The sequence below is a fragment of the Syngnathus typhle genome, linkage group LG14, assembly GCF_033458585.1.
Source record: "Syngnathus typhle isolate RoL2023-S1 ecotype Sweden linkage group LG14, RoL_Styp_1.0, whole genome shotgun sequence".
Lineage (NCBI taxonomy): Eukaryota > Metazoa > Chordata > Actinopteri > Syngnathiformes > Syngnathidae > Syngnathus > Syngnathus typhle.
In genome coordinates, this window is record NC_083751.1 from 10079375 (window position 1) to 10098820 (window position 19446).

Consider the following 19446-nt stretch of genomic DNA (forward strand, 5'->3'; position numbering starts at 1 on the left):
AAACAACAATCTACATAGCTTACGTCCTCTAAAGCCGTCTTTATGGGTTGCTGCGGCATTTCAATATCAAACATGTTTTCAGAGTGGCAGCATGGACGCACTCGCATAAAACCTAAAGTGCGTTGAGAATAAATTGTCACACCTCACATTTTCCTTGAAAGTTGCTTGGCATGCTGAAATGTTGTAAATGTTGTAAATCAAATTGCAGATGTAGCCTGGAAGAATTTAAACATGAATGCAAATCTCCCTCGTTCTCTCTCTCTCTCCCTCGTTCTCTCTCTCTCTCTCTCTCTCTCTCTCTCTCTCTCTCTCTCTCTCTCTCTCTCTCTCTCTCTCTCTCTCTCTCTCTCTCTCTCTCTCTCTCTGTGCCGGAGGAAGCACTATCTGTCCTTTGATTCCAGGGTGAGACGGTCGCATTTCAGTGAGGCAGCCAAAATTGCAGCGCTTGACTTAATATGGATGTGCAGCCATGACATTAAAGCGCAAGACATAATTGAAGAACATAACTACAGGACATCCCAGAATGAGGTGGGGTGATGGTTGTCACAGTGACGAATCGGCCGTAAGATGGTGCAGCCGAGGATGTCGGCTCCTTTTTCCTGCCAGCCAGTCATTTTGGTGTCCGTCTGTTGTTTCCTTTTGACTGGCTCGTGTTCGGGCGACGGTTTTGGATTTTTCATGGTGTCGTCATGGGACGCAAGACATCAGTTGAGTTTGAGAGTCACAACTCGGCATTATCGGCTCCAATTTTGGGCGAACTTGATCATCTCAGTCTGATGCCACCAAATATTCAATGCAGTTCACTTGAAGTGACATTTTATGCCCAATTGATAAATCTAACAAATTTTATTTGGTCTCATTGGAGACTGAAACACTCGTTAGTTAGCGTCAATTAGCCAAATTTAACAATCGTTGCTCATTTGACATGATTTCAGAAAATCAAATATAAAAGATTTAGTTGGTTGTTCATTTTCCCCATCTCCAAAGCCCAAATTATAACATTTGTTGCTGATTTGACATGATTTCAGAAAAGTAAATATCAAAGATTTACCTGGTTGTTTATTGTCCAAAGCCCTATTATGTTTTCACAAAGCATTAACTCAATTTTTCCATAATTATGGCTCTTTTAATTTTACTGGATAGACGTTGATGCCTTTTAAAATGGTTCAATTACTGTCAGCGAAAATACTGACATTGTATGATTTTTTTTGTCCTTTGGCCACTGTCAATCATACACGCTCAAGCACACATTAAGCACAACACGGTAGCAGCCTCAATGTCTAAATCTCTCAAGTGAATTGCAGTTAGCCGAGGGCATCATCATGTTCGCAAACAGCTAGCTAGCACGCGTGCACACACGAAGGCAGGCAGGCATGCTCCCTGAGGAGTTGCAATTGTTTAATGATTCAATTAGCTGTGTAGTGTGCTGAGAGATAGAGGCTAGATTGAGCAATAATTGATAAACATGTTTAATCCCCCGGTGAAAAAAGTGCGGCGACAAATAGAGATAGAGTTCATTTTTTATGAACTACAACCACAGTTTGAGTGAATCAGAGCCCCAAATCGGCCATCTTTGGGCAGCCGTAATAACCAAAGGTATAAATCAATTGCAATTTCCAATATCTGTGCTTCTGGTTTGAAATTCCCACATTGCAGTCTTTTAGGATACATATGAGGCTCCTTCGTGAAATGCATTTTTTTTTCTCCCCCTGCTGTGTTTGCAACGATGCTGCCTTTCAGCACTTGAGCGTGTCAGTGGAACAAAAGTTTGAACAGCTGCTTGGGATGTGTTTGCTGTGTCCCCGTGTGCCTGCGTTTGTGTGTTCCTGCGCCTGCGTGTGCGTGCGTGCACAGGAGCGGATGATAAACATGGGACATCAGCAGGACCTTTTGTATTGAGGAAAAACATTGACTTGAACTTCCTGGCTGGCCTTTGGCTGCAGAGTTCGTCAATTTGAGCCCGGCGACATAAAGTTCAATCAAGTAACATTCAATATTTAAGTCAAATGTGGTTTTGCATTAATAAGCAATACAGTCAATTTGGTTGTAATAGTTACGCCAATGCAACAAGTTCAGGTGCAGCCGTCTGTGATCAGACTATTTTTCTGCTCTTGTTGTTTTGGAGCCAAACGAGGGTCTCGACCCAGATTAGCAAAGAAACCGATGCCCCCTATTAAAGGCCACGTCCTAACATGCCACTATTGGGACCTTGAGCCCACCCTGAAGAGAACGCCTTGTTCAGATGCAGACACTCTCACTTCACTCGATTAGCCCCAGAGAGGATTGTGTGTGCATGTGTGTGTGTGGGGGTGGGTTCAGCGAGCGAGAGAGAGAGAGAGAGAGAGAGAGAGAGAGAGAGAGAGAGAGAGAGAGAGAGAGAGAGAGAGAGAGAGAGAGAGAGAGAGAGAGAGAGAGATGAACGCTGGGTGACCGAATTCAAGGAAAGAACTATTTGAGAAAGCCTTTGACATTAACACACTTTACTGTCGTGCACAAGAACACACGCTTGCACACACATGCTTGCACACACACGCGCATCCTCTTGTGCCAGCCTTTATTGGCCATCTGGCTGCTCTCCATCACACAGAATGAGGATAACTGATTTTTTTTCCCCACTGTCTAATATTTTGCTTTACTGGAAAGACGCAAGCACAGCCATTCTGGTTCAATTAAATTTATTTAAATTTAGTAGATAGTGTCCACGTGGCCTATACTGCTTATCCTCATGAAAATTACTAGATTGTTTCTTATTGTTTTGTAAAAACAAAGTTTCCTCAGTTGTCAGTGGTTTGATTCAAATCTTGCCAGATATATTAATCCATTTATTTTAAGAATAGAAAATTATATATCATATTTGGATGACTGTAAAGGTTTATGACAAGCTCACAATGATAGTACTCGCGAATTACATCATTGTCCAAAACGGCTTCTAATTCAGGAGGCGGCCATTTTGCCTTGAACTGACTCATGCTGAGTGGGAATGACATCAACGTATTGCGATGACCCTAAACAGAAAACGAGATGAAGAAATGTGAAAAAGTGTCCCCCCCTACTCTGGTCGTCTATATATATATATATATTTTTTTCACCCCTCACCTGCCCTCCACATCTGACCGGCTAATGTGGGCCACGCCTTAGGCCAACCTGCTAATGCTCACTCTCTCTGACTGCTCTGCAAACTGTTAGACTACTGCAAGACCAAGCCTGCCCCTCAAACTTTGTTTTTCCACGCTTGTGTGTGTGTGCATGTGTGTGTGTGAGCGATGTATGGCGAGGGTGTTGTACTCACCCCAAGCAAACAAATCTCTGATGTGTTTTTCCAGGCCTGATACCTGCAGTGGACGCCGTGTCAACAACTATCAAAAAAAAAAATCCTTTCGTATTTCTTTTGTCTTCCGTGAACGGCTTTCATTTTTGTCGTTCTTTTTGTCTGCATTCACATCCTTCAGTTCCTCTCGTAAGTCTCTGCGCCTTTCTCTTTTCTTTCTTTCTTTAAGCGCTGTAACCGCAGACGTTGAACTTAAAAGAAGCAATCGCGCCTCCTCCCTACTGTCTTGTGAGCCCTCTTATTAATTTGTATCCTGTTTGTGTTTGTTCGAGGCCAGCCAGGTGCTCTGGGTTCCAGCCAAGCCAGATTTCAAACCTAAATCCCATTTCCGATTCGATATTGTGGTTATAAAAGCACGCCTTGATGTGTTTTTCTCTTGAAAGTTGAGTTTGCAGAGTTGCAGAGATGCTTAGTAAGTTTCATGGCCTCTGGCTTTGTGAGATCATTTCCAAACAAAAGTGCAAGGATTGTGATGTGAACTCGTGTCAGTGTTACAGAATTATATCTGACTTTTTGGGTGTCCTTTTCTTTTTTTTTTTGTTCTGTGCTTGCTTTGTAAAATGTAAAAATGTAAAATGTAAAAAACAAGCCCCCAAGTAATTATTTGCCATTTGACAGGGGCATGGTAGCCATCTAGAAGTTCGGGTAAACGATTCTCCCAAACTGTATTTCCAGTTACCGGACATGTTCATGCAATCTACCGTTTTATTCCATGTATAATGCGCAAAATTTAACAAATTTATTGTCCTAAAATCTAGGGTGCGCATTATACATGGGTACAATATTATTATTTTTTTTAATCCGGATATCATACGGAGGCCGCCATTACAGATGCGCTTTCTTCTCTGCTGTTCACTTCAAACACGCTCCATACGAACACAATCCTCTCGTATCAGACGCTTGCTCGATCACCTGCTCGTTTGCTGTCACAATGTACCCTCCACAAATCCGAAACATTTCTTTGCTATCGAGTTTGCTACTGCATGCGCAGTGATACTGACCGGCAGAATAACATCCGGTTGTTCCCAAAGATGATCTTTTTTCTGAAATAATTTTACGTTTACGGACTTAAGTAGGAGTCAAAATTTGGGTGCGTATTATACATGGGTACAGGCTTTTTTCCAGCATCAACATGCCATTTTTAGGGTGCGTATTATACATGGGGGCGCATTATACATGGAAAAAAACGGTAATTCAGGTTGTAATTTAAATAATTTGTGGTTTCAAAGCTCGCCCTTGTGTTAAACATACTGACATGTATTTTTAACTCTGCTGAATAATACTTCCAGCTATGAATTATTATTATTTATTTTTACAAACGCTCCACTTCTAATTTTGGTAGGAGCCTTGAATGGAGGTGTGTTAAAACATTGTTCTACTATCACAGGGTGGTGAATCATAGCCTCACACACACGTGCGTGCGTGCGCACACACACACACGCACACACACGCACGCAGGCACGCACACAAACACACACACGCACGTAATGCGGTGTTTTGACTGCTACGTCAGGGTTAAGAGATCAGTGCAGACCACCCTCGAAGAACGGAAAGGTGCGGAAAAATTGCCAGTTTCGAAGTAATTCAAAGAATTTCTCTGATATTAAGCAATCATAGCTACGCACTTCCCTAAAGAAAAGCATTCGTAACCTGATATTGTGCAACCACTTGAATGGGTCAAGGTCTCATCTCAAGATCTGTTATAAAAACGTGTTATTAAATTTGTGGGTAGCAACAAGTCTAAATAGAATAAAAACTCCTTGACCCTTGAGTTTAAGAAATAAATGAATTGTACTGAATTTAGTTTTGAAGCTTGTTTTGCATCACCAAAAAAGCTCTTTGAGACGTGATTCTCAAAGAGTGCTACAGGTAGGAGTGGTCTCTCAAGTTCAACTTTGTTCATCAGCACCAAATCTTTAAGAACTGACCTTTTTAACTTTTTTTGCGGGTATATACACGCTCCCAAAACTATTTATATGTGATCATGTCGTGTTTTTTCAAATCTGATGAATAGATGGGCTGGAATGTTGCGAGAGTTTCTGCCGTGTGTGGGCCCAGTCCAGTCGATCCGGTTTGTGCGGCGTCTGAGCTCAGCTAAGCCGTCTTTCAATGTACCTGCGCTGCCTTATGTTTAGTCTCAGGGCAGAGCCGCCCTCACTCTGGCCAAATACCTTCTGGGAAATATCCACTCCTCCTCCAAACCACTTCTATCGCTCCTCGCCCGGACAATGCGTTCCCACAAAAGTGCTTGAAAGTGCCGCGGCGATTACACAAGTACTCGTGCAGGTTTACGTGTGTCTTTAATGGCCACTTCACATGGTTTTCACTTGGCATCGATGATGATGCTGAAAAATTGTTCCCGGAATATTTGTTCCGTGTGAGACACTTCTGAAATAGCCAATTTGGTCAATTTGGCTTTCACTATGTGTTATTATTGTCATTGCCAGTTCACATGTAAGTGTGATTTTAACAAGAATAGCAAAAATACAGTCAAACCTTGGAAAATAAATAGATGCAGCTCACTGACAAGTGCCGCTATTTGAGTTAATTTTAGAACAGTCCTGCGGGCGACTCATGCGGTCCTCACGGCCGACCTGGTGCCAGCAGGCACCGTGTTGGTGACCTGGTCTAGAAAATGGATGGATGACACCATGTCCACTTTTCTGCCATGTCAAATAATATCGGAAAATCTATCAGGGGGATGTTTAATTATGTGGGCAAAATTCCCAAACCTTCAATGGTAACAAGTGTATTTGTATTTGCGTGTTTTAAGGTGAAATGACTTGGTGGTAGCATGTTTCAACTCCAGAACCACCTGTAGAAAAATTGATAGTTATACCATATTCCGTTCTCAAGGAAACTTGCCGGCATTTTGTTTTTCAACGTGTGATGTTCCTGACATTGTTGTTGGATACTGACGATGACTCCCTCCACCTGTAGCTGTTTATCAGAAAGGCAACAACAACAGAGTTTCAGGGCATTGTTGAAGGCGAGGGACAGGCCGGCTCAGGGTTGTCGCCATTGAACAGAGATTAAAGTGGAAGGTTCTCAGGGAAGGGCAAGGCAAGGTGTCTTTAAGGCAACCTGCTGGAAAACAATTATGATTTCCTGTCTGGATTCACCGCAGTAAATTTTCACTTTGAATGGAATGCGCAGTAAGCATGAAGTTGTAAAGATAGATTTGAATGGAATGCGCTGTTAACTGAAAGGATTAATAGGAGCTTTGACATGAATGGCTGACTGACTTGGAAGCGAGCAAGAAGCAGCCTGGGAGAGTCCTTCCACTTTAGGCGTCACTCACTCAGCAAATGCGCACAAATGCACACAAATGTTCATATGGCCAATTTCCAACAGTGTAATCTCGGGTTTAATCCTCCCGCTGCAGCCAGACAGACAGGCCCACCCAAGCGAATGAGCAAAAACTCGAGTCCAAGGTGTGTGTATGTTGTGTGTTTCTAAGTGAGGATGTCCTTTGTCGTGTGATTCCAGCGACACGTTAGGCGTGTAATGGGGAAACCAAAACACATTAGCAGGTGCGAGGCCGACAGTTGACATGAGGATAGCGTACTCTTGGATGACGATACCTGGGGGGGTGGAATTTACACCTGTGCATCGACAGCAATACCCAATAAATGGAAATGCAAAAATGCATTTTAGCCAGTGTGACTCACAAATTTTGACTCCTAAACCCTTGACCGTGCAGGTAGTCTAATTTAGTGTGCATTAGTAAGGCCCGTCTAATGATATTGTGTCATACGGTTGGTTATCAGGCGCCTTGGCTCGGCCCCCGCGACTTCAAATCTCAACAACGTAACTTGACTTTGAGGATTAAAAAAAAGTAATCCCTGTTCAAGCCATGCCCAGCTGACATTAAAAGCTGAATTGCATTTTATATTCAAGTGAGACATGTTGCAATACTACATGTGACAAATAGCTAATCTTTATTTAAAGCGTGTCGTATATTAAGTTGCCACCGCATTGTGAGCCCTGGCAGGTAAAATGCACTAAGCCTGACTCCGTTTGCCAGCAGCCCGAAACATAGAAACTAAGATTGGTTTTGTCGTAAATCCAAGAGACACGCAATGAGTCGACATTAAGTAATGTGCTACATGCGCCTTCGACAGATGCAACGTGAGCTCGGACAATTGCGATCCTTCTTGGGATGCCAGCAAGTGTGTGTGTGTGCATACGTGTGTGTGCATGGCGGACAACATGGCTGAACTTGCTGCAAAAAACCCAAAGAAACGAGAGTGGAATACTCTGAAAGTCCTCCAGAGGATGACAGTGTGCAAACGTGTTCAAAAGTAAGTTACGTTTTTCATTTTATAATATATACTATTAATATATAAATATATGTATAACGATGCTAACCATTTACACCGAGAGTGACGGCTATGTTCACTTGTGTTTGCATTACACAATATAATGGAAGTACTTGAGCGAAACCAATTTATTATTGTTATGATTAAATATTCTAAGTAAAGAATGTTTAAATATGACTACAGACGTTAATAAGGGAAGATAGCAGGATAGACCGAAATTTGTTTTGTCAAGTCAAGATGACGATGACGATAAACAATCATTGATCCAAATTTGTGCAATCTTACCCAAAGTGCCTTTAAGTTCAATTAGTTTTTTTTTCCGGTCGCTTCTCCTAAGCAGTCGTGGATTTGCCACGTTCTGCTCCGTTTATTTCCACCTGTCAACGCTATGAGGCCTTGTGTGTGTGTGTGCGCGCGTGTGCGTGTGTGCATTCAGCCGTGAGAAACTACCTCTAAGACCCTGCATCATGACTTCTGAGTAGGTGACAGCTAAACAGACCCACCCAGAACACACACACGCACGCACACGCACATACACACACGCGCACACACACTGGCAAATAAATGCTGTTGGAGTCCCGCAGCATAAGTGGCAAACTCCAAATCTAAAAATGATCCCATTCTGTAGCATTTTTTTTTAAGTTCTTGAGCGAGAACGAATGTGCATGGATACACAAAGCCAAGCAAACGTAATGAGTGTGTTATCATGTTGTGTGGTCCCGTGTGAACACGAGGAAGCTGCACATCCACGGCTCACTTAAACCCCCCCCCACCACACCCACCCTGCTAGCACTCGGAGCCTGCTCCGGCCTGTTAGCAGGAAGTTTTCTCTTTGCTGACACTCACGCACATCTTCAGTTAGGATTCCCTTTTGAGCCCGCAGCAAATATTAACGATATCAATTCATTAACAAAGACAAAGAAGACATGCTGAGCTGTGCAACTGGTTTATGTATTGCCAGCCCAGAAGCAAAATACTTTGACATTTGTAAATATCGATGTACAAAATGGGAACGTCTGCATTTTCATCTGTAGTAGTGATCGTGTGCTAGTTATTAAATCTGGACAGGTCAAGTTTATTTATTTTTTTGCTTAGCACTTGCATGGGAGGTTAAACAGAGTAAATGTGAGTGTGACCGGTTGGTTGTCTCCGAGCGCTCCAGGATGTAGTCCGCCTCCTGGCCAACGTCACCCGAGACAGTCTCCGGCCCAGCCGTGACTCAGAAAACTCATTCTACTCATCTTTAATTGGAAAACCGTTTCAAAGAATCACTATCAGCCAAAGATGCCCATTTTGAGATGGAATCATTTTAGACATGACACTTTTGATCAAAATGTTAGCGCTAATGAAATAAAAGAAGTCAAATTTCGCTTTTTCACTCTTGCTCGTATTTTTCCCCAGGTGAGTTCAGCCAGGGGTGCCGCGTCTAAGTACCTGCGAGCGGAAGGCCGTGTGAGACAGCTAATTAGACGGCCCCGATTCATGTTCTAATGAATATGTTCTCCGAGGGGATTAGCGTGTAAGCTAAAAGTAGCGGTGCTAAAAGCGCACCCGGAATTCGGAAACACGCAAAACGAAAGGAGCAAAGTCGGATTTTCCGCGCTAATAGAGGAGACTGTGTGTGTTTGTTTTGTTTTTACGCATATGGTGTTTTCATTGCATGTCAATTTGGGAACGTGATGCTCAACTAAGCTAAGCTAGACACAAAGCACCCAACTAATCAACTAATCTCTTTTGGGCTTGGAGACTGTAAAATGTTGAGTAATATTTTCAGAAGATGCTATGGCCTTTGTCCGTCATAAGTCACGCGAGTTCGTCACATGAATGTCCTTGTGCTGTTTGAGATTTCCTCACAAATTCTTGACTCAGCATTTTGATGTGACTTGCTGCTGTCTATTGCACAGCATTGTTGATCGGCATCCTAAATCTAGTCGGACTTAAAGCGGAGGTGAAGGTGTAACACGTAACAACGGGGATGTGGAAACATGGCTCAGCACTTACACACCCTCACACACGCACCCCCACAAATATTGTCCCCAGATTCTGGCTTGTACACTGATTTCCATTCACACCGTTATGGGCCTCTGTTAAGATCACTTGTCAGTCTTTGTTGTTGAGAGAGTGATTGATGGTGTTGTGGTGGCGAGGCCCTGCGTGTGTGCGTGTGTGTGCGTGCACAGCATTGGCACAGCAGCTGGGAGAGGCCGCCGAAAACATTTTCGGCCTATTCTCTCTCCTCCTTCAGAGCATGATGCCGACTTTGTAAACAAACATGTCCCTTCGCGTTGCTTTGGATCGAGAGGATCCGGCCTGGAAACTAACTTTCCCTTATGACTTGTTTTTCTCCTATGATATTGTCACTTATTTCACTTGAAGAGGTGGGCTTCAAAGGACACCCCCCCTCCGCCCCAAAGCAAGCAGTGTGATGGATGGAAAGCAACCATGACTGATGCCAACCTCTGCGACAAGGAGAGGCAGCTGAAACAGACGCTCCCCTCCTCTTTATTTGATTCGGTGTGTGTGTGCGCGCGTGTCGTCACACCGCTTTGGCGGGGTGGCACCACCATCTGCCGAGGCAAGTGTGTGTGTGTTTCAGCATGAAGACAAGCTTGGATAAACGAGTGATTGAGTGTTTTAGGCGGCTTGCTGGAATTGAATAGACGACTGGCACTGGTAGCAACACGCACACATGTGCTCACAAGGATACTTTCAGCTATTGAGGTTATTGTTGACCCGCTTGGAAACATGCCGGGCACATTGTTTGTTTACTATTTGTGTGCGGAGGAATAAACTGAAGTCCAACGTTTGCTATACAGTAAAATGTTGTATGCGCCTCAGCCGGTCTCAAGGCGCCATTCTGATTCATTTGAATGAAGCAGAACAATCCAACTGTTTATATCTATTTTCAGGGGCGGCCATTTTGTGTACTCCTTAATACAGCAAACTTGTGAGCTCAAACCACAGCGAGGAAAATGATTTCTCTCAATGTGTAGGGAACTCATAGGATGAAGTTGAGAGACAGCAATCCGTCTTCGGCTTTATCTCAGCATGCCGACATCTGCCCAATTGCGTTTCTTGCTCCTCCTCCGTATCTGACTTGTCGGCTTTCTCGCTGGCTCCCTCCCGCCTTCCCCGCGGTCCTACCTGCCAGCTGCTGCTCAGGGCCGCCTGGATTTTACAGTTTTCCAGGAGACAAAAGAACTCTTTTAAAAAATAGAAAAGCACCGACAGCAATGAAGTTCTTTGTTCTGCGCAGCAATTTGCTCTCACTCGCTCGCTTCGGTTTTATCCCCGAGGGAGTTTTCCGGCTCTCTGGTGTCTGGGTGGTGTCTAACGGTCACTCGCACCATCTTGCCCTTCCAACTTGAGCTACAAAGGCTCTGCTTTCCAGCAAAGGCTCAAATGGGTGAGCTTCTTTTTCAGCTGCTCGGACTTTTGTCACAGTTCAGCCAGCGTGTTACGTCTCATTTAAGCACTCCGTCCGCTTTGAGATGTCAAAAGTGTTTGTCAGAAGTTTTGATATTGAGCTGTCCATGCCCACTCCTACCAGCCCGCCTGAGCTCCGCTGGTTGCCCTCAGGCCGTTTAATTATCGAGGAAGAACAAAGTCTGAATTTGACACCAACAATTGGCCGCCATCAACTTTCCTAAACGCCTGCTCCGTAAATTATTGAACGGGACAAATCCAGAGTGACCCAAAAGCGACGGACTGAAAGTAACAGATGGATAAAAGAAGAATGAAGAATTCAATCTGACTTTATTTGTATTTCTCAACATGAGAAAGTATGCGGAAGTAACTAAGCCCAAGGCTCATATAAGATCAGATTCTTGAGTACACGTATGTACATATGTTTCTCCCTAGAATCAGTTACACCGAAGGTCAAAGGTTATCCACACGGTGCCAGCGGGTACCCCCCCCCTCCTCCCCCAAGGACTCGATGAGGAGCAATTGGTTCTGTTCTAAAAAGTAGCTCACCAGGGACATTGGGACTTCCTCAGTTTGCTCAAAGTGATCCTTTAAAAATGTAACCACTTGTCGAGATGTAAAGAAAAAAACAAAAATCCTATTCACCTTGGGCTTATTTAGTTCCCCCTGCCTTCAAAATAAAAGCTTATATTTCTATCCCCGTCTGGCGCGTTCTACTTGTGCGTGAGTTTCATATTGTGCAAGGATTACCAAAGCTAATAGCAGCTGTTAGAGACCAATCAGCTTCTTGTACACACTCACCTCGTCGTTTCCATCAGCACAGAGATAAGGCAAACACGCCCACGCAGATCTGCGTGACTCATTTAACACACACACACACACAGTCGTGCAGGTCTGCAGCAATTTGCACACCTGGCAGCTCACAATGTGACAACGTTCTCCCATGACTCCGCCCATTTTCTTATTCTGGTAGGATATTTGGGACTCCTGATTTCAGACATCTTCTCAATTTAGGTCAGCGGTTTTGTGAAAGTGTCAATGCAATCTTCGTATCCTTTTAGTTCTGAAATTAAAAGTGGTTGTCTTTCCTCGTTGAGGACCAAAACATGAAATAAAAGAAATACTTGAACATCTGAAATCTTTAGTTATGTGATTTTAGAACGCCTGCCTGTATTTTCTTCAAATAAGAATGATCATTGCATAATACGAAGAATATATTGCTGTCATGTAAATGTGTTTATTTTTCAAATGTTTCTTTTTTGCTCTTTAGGTCAAGGATGCAAAACAGCAACCGAGTGTGTGTGCGTGTGTACATGAGGAAGCTGTGTACTGTAGATGCACCTCTGTCAGCAGGCCGGATTAAATCCACAACAAGAACAAACTTCCCATCAAAGAAGCTCCAGGAAGGTTCCCGCCGCGGCTTACTCAGGTAAACCAATGCTTCCTGTACACTTTGACGCTCGCTGCGACTACAGCTGTGTTCACACCGGCTACAGCACACCTGTGTGTGTGTGTGTGTGTGGTTTTGTGTGTATGCGTGCACGAGCATTCCCTCCTCCAAGCAGCAGGGCTTTAGCAAGTGCATTTAGAGATCAGAGGTTTCTCAGGGCGATAATGCTGCCAATTCCGCTACCTCCCTCTGAACAAAATACACCTGAAAACACTCGCACAGGTGTGTGCGTGCGTGTGCTCGTGTGTGTGTTTGTGGGGAAAAGGCGGATAGGAGGCGTGAAAGGGAGGGGAAAGAGAAAACACATAAGCACTCACATGTACCAAAATAAACACTCCCGCTCATCTAATTTCCCCTCCTTCGTCCCCGCGAACACGCGCGCGGGCGCACGCACGCACACGCTCATGCAAACAGGTCCATGTTTGCAGGCCTCGCAGGCATAGGATTATGTCTCCCTGGAAAGATTATCCACAGTATGAAACAGGAGGAGTGCTCAGAGTGAACTTTGAAACTAATTCAATAATTGCCTCTGCCGGGGTGGTCATTTTTCCTTTTCTTGGCAGTCCGACCGGGCGGGATGACGCGCTCGCGTCGCCCATTTGCAGCTACTGTCCATGTTTTTGTTTTTTCTGAGTTGCGCAATGTTAGAAGAAGCCTTTGAAATGCAATGAAAGTGTTTTTGCTGTCATACTTTGCAATACTTCTATGTTTTGAACGATCAATACAGGCAATTAGGATTCCTTTTAGGGAAGCAACACAAGTTGTCTGATCCACCCCCCCCAAACCCGATCCGCTCGGAATAGTGGGGGTCCACTCTACGGGCAAGCGATTCTGAAAAGAACCTCATTGTCCTTCTGACACCTTAGCTTTGTTTTCCTGGAAACTGAATGACATAAATGGCGCCTTACTTTGAAATATGGACTCAAACTTTTAATACAGCCAAAAGTGGAGAAACCTTGGAGGGATTTTCAAGTAAATGTTGATGGGGGGGGGGGTTACATTGATTGCGGTGTACCTGTCTGCCTCCTTCACTTCCTGTTTGACTCTTGTGTACACTGATCTCCATGGCAACAAGATATATAGGACACAGGTTTTGAGCTCCTCCTCCCGCTGACCTCATAACGTTTGCACGTAGCTTTCAAGTGACACTTGCCGATGACTTATGGCTGTTTCAAACATGGTTTTTCAAGTAGACGGGCACTGATAATCGACATATTGACGAATATCGGCAACGGCCTTATTTGAAAACCGATAATAGATCGATTTAAGACTGCCTTAACACCAGCGGGCTTTTGATTTTAATTTTCTGTTAACTTTGTGAGGCGAGCTGGACACGGTGAACCTTTTGTTTAGGTTTGAAGTGAAAGGTCAACATTTGGGTTATTTTGTATAGGAAATTGATCAACACATCAAAGCTGCTTCGCTCCTAAAGAAAAGTCGATCCCGAAACAGTGAGAGCCACAAAACACAGTCATATGGAGTACGCTCCAAAAAAGACGTGCACATAAACAACAATAAACATGAACTCAAGATGGTCTTGCTGTGTGTGTATTTGTGTGTTTGTGCGCGCGCGTGTGTTCATTCCCACCGAGTGTGCGCAGGCATCAAGTGTCCGACGGCTGGAAATGTGTGCCTGTGCCTGTTGTGTATGTGAGCCAGATGAGCTCATTGTGGCTCTGTGAATGGTAATCACAGTAGTCCCCTCGCGGCAGCCGTGTGTAACCCGCCGAAACCCAAACAGCAGATGAAGGCGATAATATGGACACACTTTGAGAGGAGACGCTGGGTTATTGTGCAACTTGAACCCTGATGTCTCACTACCAACTGAGCTCATGTTTTGCACCAATAAAAGTGAGACAGAGAAGCATTTTGCTCTGAAGCAACAGAAAAAAAAACAGCTTTAATCCAAAATACAATCCAAGAGTCTTTGTTGTAATCAATGTATTTGTAATCATTTCATTTTGTGGTTGACCCCCCGCTTACCTCATCTCACTTGTCCCTCCATCCTCGTCCAGCTGCAAATACGCTAGTTATGTTAGCTCCGCAGAGGTTTGCTCCTTGGGGGGGGGGGGGCGGGGGGTTCAGTAAAAGTTGTCTGTTAATAAGAAAAAACTTTTTCCCATCATTCTATTGACTCTAATTTGTAGATTTTGGGTGAGGACAGGTCACACCACACATCATGACATAGTTGCTAATGGGCAGTGTGCGTATGCGTGGCGCCCTACGTCCCCCAGGCAGCTGCTTCCAGATGACCCCCAGCAGAGAGCTGTCATTGGACATCTGCATCACACACACTTGCGTGTCTGACACTTGTGTGTGCAAGTCCGAGCGTCTGCACCAAGGTGCAAGTGCGGCAGCCTCTTTTCTGCTCGGTTGCGCTTCCGTCACAAGTATTCCGGGCGTCTCCCGGCCACACACACTGACAACCTCTCGACGCGTCGCAAGTTTTACATCGGATTGTCTGGCCGATATAATCAATCAGATCAATTTACCTGCCCTTCAACGACTGCCAAACTATAAAATGATATCACATGTCAAGATGACAAACGAATTAGCAGACGAAGGCAGACAGACAGGAAGTAGGAACTTTGGTAGCTAACTGGTTGCGCTGTGCACGTCTGATGGAGCAATCTCCTCCAATCTGCTGAAACAATGTGATGAGGTCTGTGTGAGAATCGCGGCCGGGTAGGCTCGGCTCCCGCGCCGCTGAGATTGGGGCCAAAGGTCACCGGGGAACCAGGGAGCTGTCATGCTCCATTACACGCCGCTTACATGATGGAGCGAACAGTGCGGCGGGCGCGTCAAGAAGCGCCCTCGTTTGGATGATCGCATACTGTACACTGGCCCGCTGCTTGTTTGCACCAATATCAAGAAATGGTGCAAGAAGCACCTGCATCCCGGTTGTCTGTTGCCATATCCTGTCGTTCGCTTTGGAATTGTTTAGTTGGCTGTTTTAGGGAATGACCGTCAAAAGTCAGATCGAGGTTTTGAACTTTGTCTTGTGATTTTTAAAGACACTGATTACTCACAGCAATCATCTCTTGCTTCTTTTTGGTTTTGTTGAAGGAAATTTGGTTTCATCCACTAATTAATTTTGGGCTGTATTTGGCACAGGCCTGGGCGCTTTATCAGATTTTAACGATCATCGTCAAATCGTTTTTGTTTTTTCAAGCCGATCTGGCGGGAATTCCTTCAGTCTGACGATTGATGAGAACATTGGAAAATGACGGGCTAACCACCACCGGAAGTGGATTTTTTCCATCTTTGTAATTGTTGCTAACTGTGTTGTGTCATTTCAGTGACCATCTCCTTACCTGTCGTCTCTGCCGTAGGTTACGCAGCCCCGAGGCTTGAAAATGTCGATTTGAGAGGCCCGCGTTTCCTCGTCTGAGACACCTTGCCGGCAGCGGGCCAGCCGCTTCCCTGACAGAAGCTGCTCTCAACTGTCCGGAGTCTATTCATCACGCCAACAGGTTGGCCGCCTTCATGACTGCTCACTCTGCCGAGAGATGTGATGTGTGTGCGACTATGGAGACGTCTGTCTTCATTTGTCTGCTTCAAACAAAACAAGATTAGCAAGACGCAAGATTGAGTTTGCGCTCCAATTACAAGTTTGATTCAAAACTCTGCCGCGTGACATTCACACCCACCAGACAAGAATTTCATTCTGCTTCTTTCCTCATAGAACTACCCATTGTTGAACGTCATGGACAGGAAAGTCACCTGCAAGAACTGGATGTTGGGATTCCCAGCAGGTCCGTGTGAAGTGGGCGGTTGTGGCGCAAGCCGCTCCAGAACAAACAGCTCATGTTTTGTTAAAGCCTAGTGGAAAAAAAACAAAACTGGCCTAACCTGTCCCAGAGTCCCTCTGCTAAGTCACCGTGCGTGTGTGTGTGGGCTACTTACCTCACCGCGTGCTGCGGAAAAACATCCGAACATTGATCAAAACAGTAGAAGGCAGATAAAGATAAGGCCCTCTGTTGAATGACATGTCTGTTTTTGGGCTGCGTGGTTCCCCTTGAAGAAAGCGGGGTGGGTCCAGTCGTGCTCGGGAGGGACGACGAGCAGGTCCCGACTTGTTACGTTGCCACCGGGTCAAATGTCTGCCTCTGACTGGAATGCTCGCGGAGGGCAGATAAGAAAAGCCGCGGCAGTCGTGTGTGGAGATGCTTTTGCCTTCTGATAAGGTTAAAAGGGAGTTCCGCCCCGGCTTGGTTTTTGAACAGCGTAGGTGGGCAAAAACATGCGACAAAAATGAAAGGTGGAGAGTTCTAGGCACTCCCCAACAGAATTCGGCAGCAGCACAAGCGGTACTTTCTGATTTGACATTCTGTGTTGTTTGTCATTGAGCTGCCATGCAGCTGGCCACACGACACAAACTCTGGGTGGAAAATTACCGGCCCTGTGGCTTTTCTACTTCTTTATGAAGTGAAAAAAAAACATTCTGTTAAATTTGGTGGGCACACCTGGCGAACATGCGAAGGATAGCAATGGGGTTTGAGGTTTCTGATTCCGGGTTAGGGTTTAGGATTTGGAATTCTGAATGAGCAGATGAATTTACTAAATGGCAAAATGTTGTGTTCCCATGTTTTAAAAATAATAAGGGACGTTCGAGAGCCTTCTGCCCTATATTCAGCATTCGACGCGAGATCGCGTTCCACATGAGCTCGGCAAGACCAATTCTGCCCTTTTCAACTTGAAGCCGATCGTGTCAAGCGTCTTCTTATAGAAACTGTTAGTGTGGATGCTAAAAGGCTTACTCCACTTCAGCTCACTTTGATATTTGCTCTCAATGTTCCAGCCGAGCAGGCGCGTTGAGTCAAGTGGAAGTTTCGCCATCCAGACGTCATTTTCTTTTTCGACAACTTCTGCATTGATATGTTTGATGAAGGACAAGCGTTTGACTTTCATCCCTCCGCCCGACGACACTTTAATATGTTACACATTAACTCTGCGGACGGTGTCGGCGGTGACACAGCGACCGACGCGTGTGTGGCCCGGGCGTGTAATTGTGTCGTCGCCTGGCTCCGAGGTTTGTTTTCCAAGCCCGGAGATGATTGCCATTGATAAGGCGGCGGCTCTAAATATAAAGTTGTGAAATCATTAAAAGGACGTAAATATACCCCTCCAATCCCTTTACACTAATCCTAAGCATGGCCAATGAAACTATTCATTAGAAAATCATCAGCTTTGCTTCATTCCAGGATTTTCAGCGTGTGTGTCTGTGTGTCTAAGCAGAGTGTGTCGTGTGGAGCTTAGCCGCAATTATGTGTGTTCATGTGGTGCCTGCGTGTTTATTGCTTATTTATGCAAATCGCTGTGCCATTTTTACACGGCTAAAAGTGACAACATTAGCTTTAATCCGGGATATGAGACGTTATTCTCGAAAACCTTGCTAGATTGGTCACCTCAAAATAAAAAAAAAGGACTACTTTCTCCTCAAAAACTCCTAGGCAACAATCCAACTGGGCCAGGTGGACAAGGCCCCTCACATCGGATCCTGCAAATTCAAGAATTGTCATCGCTGAGCATGAATTAACGAAACTCCACAATTCACCAAATTGAACTTAACAAAAAATCGCCATCATGGAAGAGAGGGCTTCCATTCCAGGCCGAGCAGTGGATGTTGGTGAACCTTCCCCTAGGTGTGTGAGTCGGTGTGTGTGTGCGTGTGTGTGCTGAGGCAGGCTACTTGGCAGCCGGTTGGAGGAAAGATTATCTTGACAAATTGGATAAACATCTTGTGTGTGACAGGATGCTGATGGAGGGTCTGCCCGTCCACACACAAAGACACACACACGGCCGCACAGAGCTGGGGTGGTTGGTTTGTTTAGCCGCAGAGCCGGTGTGTCCTCGTTGGGTGTGCGTGCGTGAGGCCCGGCCGGGCCCGGCCTCCAGGCAGGTAACAACAGGTCTCCCTCCTCAAACAGAACATGCAGGTTCTCAGGTGTGTCTGCTTTCTCGCTCCTCTCTGCGTGTTTGTTTGTGTGGAAAAGGGCACTCCACACATCAGATTGGAAATCTGTTTGTCTTGTTTGTCAGATGGCCAACGTGCGACCCTCCAGCATGAAAATTCACAAGGCAGTGTTTGATGCAAATATTTCCTTGTTGGAAACCGGAAAAAGGAAAAATGTTCCATTTGACAATTTGTGACAGGAATGCGACGCCTCCACGAAGTGTGAGGAGCTCCCCATGTATGCTGTCCAACCAGTTGACGTGCGCAGCTTGGGCTTATGTTTTGTTTGTAACGTTGGATGAAAAATCACCGTTTGTCAGTCTTGACGTCGGAGACGCGTACGAGCGAGCCCCGTGATGTCAAAACTCCACAAGCGCAACATTAACTCTAACGCCCATCTCAGTACGTGAAACTAGAAATTGTGGAATCTCTGCAGAAATTGTGTGTGATTGCTGAAATGTGAAAACGCAAGTGTAATCGTGATAAGAATTGAATTGAATGAATTATAAGGCTTAATATTTCATTTGTTTCAAAGTATGGTTAGGGTTTGAATATAGGGTTTCAAACTAAGGTTAGGTTTTCAAACTAGATTGTTTTTTGAACTCGGGTTTCAAATTACGATTAGAGTTTCAATTTAGGGCTTCAAAAAAATGAGCTCGACGTCATCTTCCACGTTATCGAGGCACAGCCAGCCTGAGAGACGTCGGGCGACACTGCCTTCTCGCTGACAGTCAACTGGAAGATGATTTCTTCTTGGTTGTTCCTGTGAGGTGAAATGGAGCCAGGCGCCGCGCACGCCTCCAGGCCACTCGGCATTGCAAAAGCTTTGCAATTACATACTTCGCCAGTGTATGTGTGTGTGTCTCCTCAACCATAAAATGCTTCCAAATATCCGAGTGTTGCTTTATTACCGCAAAAACTTGCAGCCATTGATGAGCAAAATTTGCCCAATCAATGGGATACG

General features: G+C 45.0%; 2 long non-coding RNA genes across 4 annotated transcripts; one reads left to right on the top strand and one right to left on the bottom strand.

The window, feature by feature from the left end:
* Positions 1–4803: 4803 nt before the first annotated feature.
* LOC133167492 (uncharacterized) lies at positions 4804–18402 on the top strand. 3 transcript variants are annotated; one of them, XR_009717995.1, is made up of 5 exons: positions 11974–12045; positions 12347–12505; positions 15859–15999; positions 16212–18171; positions 18281–18402. It is a non-coding gene; the product is annotated as an uncharacterized LOC133167492 (long non-coding RNA). The 3 variants fall into 3 exon arrangements; XR_009717994.1 differs by lacking the exons at positions 11974–12045; positions 18281–18402 and adding an exon at positions 4804–4882 and having other exon boundaries at positions 16212–16346; XR_009717993.1 differs by lacking the exon at positions 18281–18402 and having other exon boundaries at positions 11975–12090; positions 16212–16346.
* On the bottom strand, positions 15942–16576 carry LOC133167491 (uncharacterized). The gene is made up of 3 exons (XR_009717992.1): positions 16433–16576; positions 16177–16348; positions 15942–16078 (listed from the first exon to the last, which is right to left on the bottom strand). It is a non-coding gene; the product is annotated as an uncharacterized LOC133167491 (long non-coding RNA).
* Positions 18403–19446: the final 1044 nt, after the last annotated feature.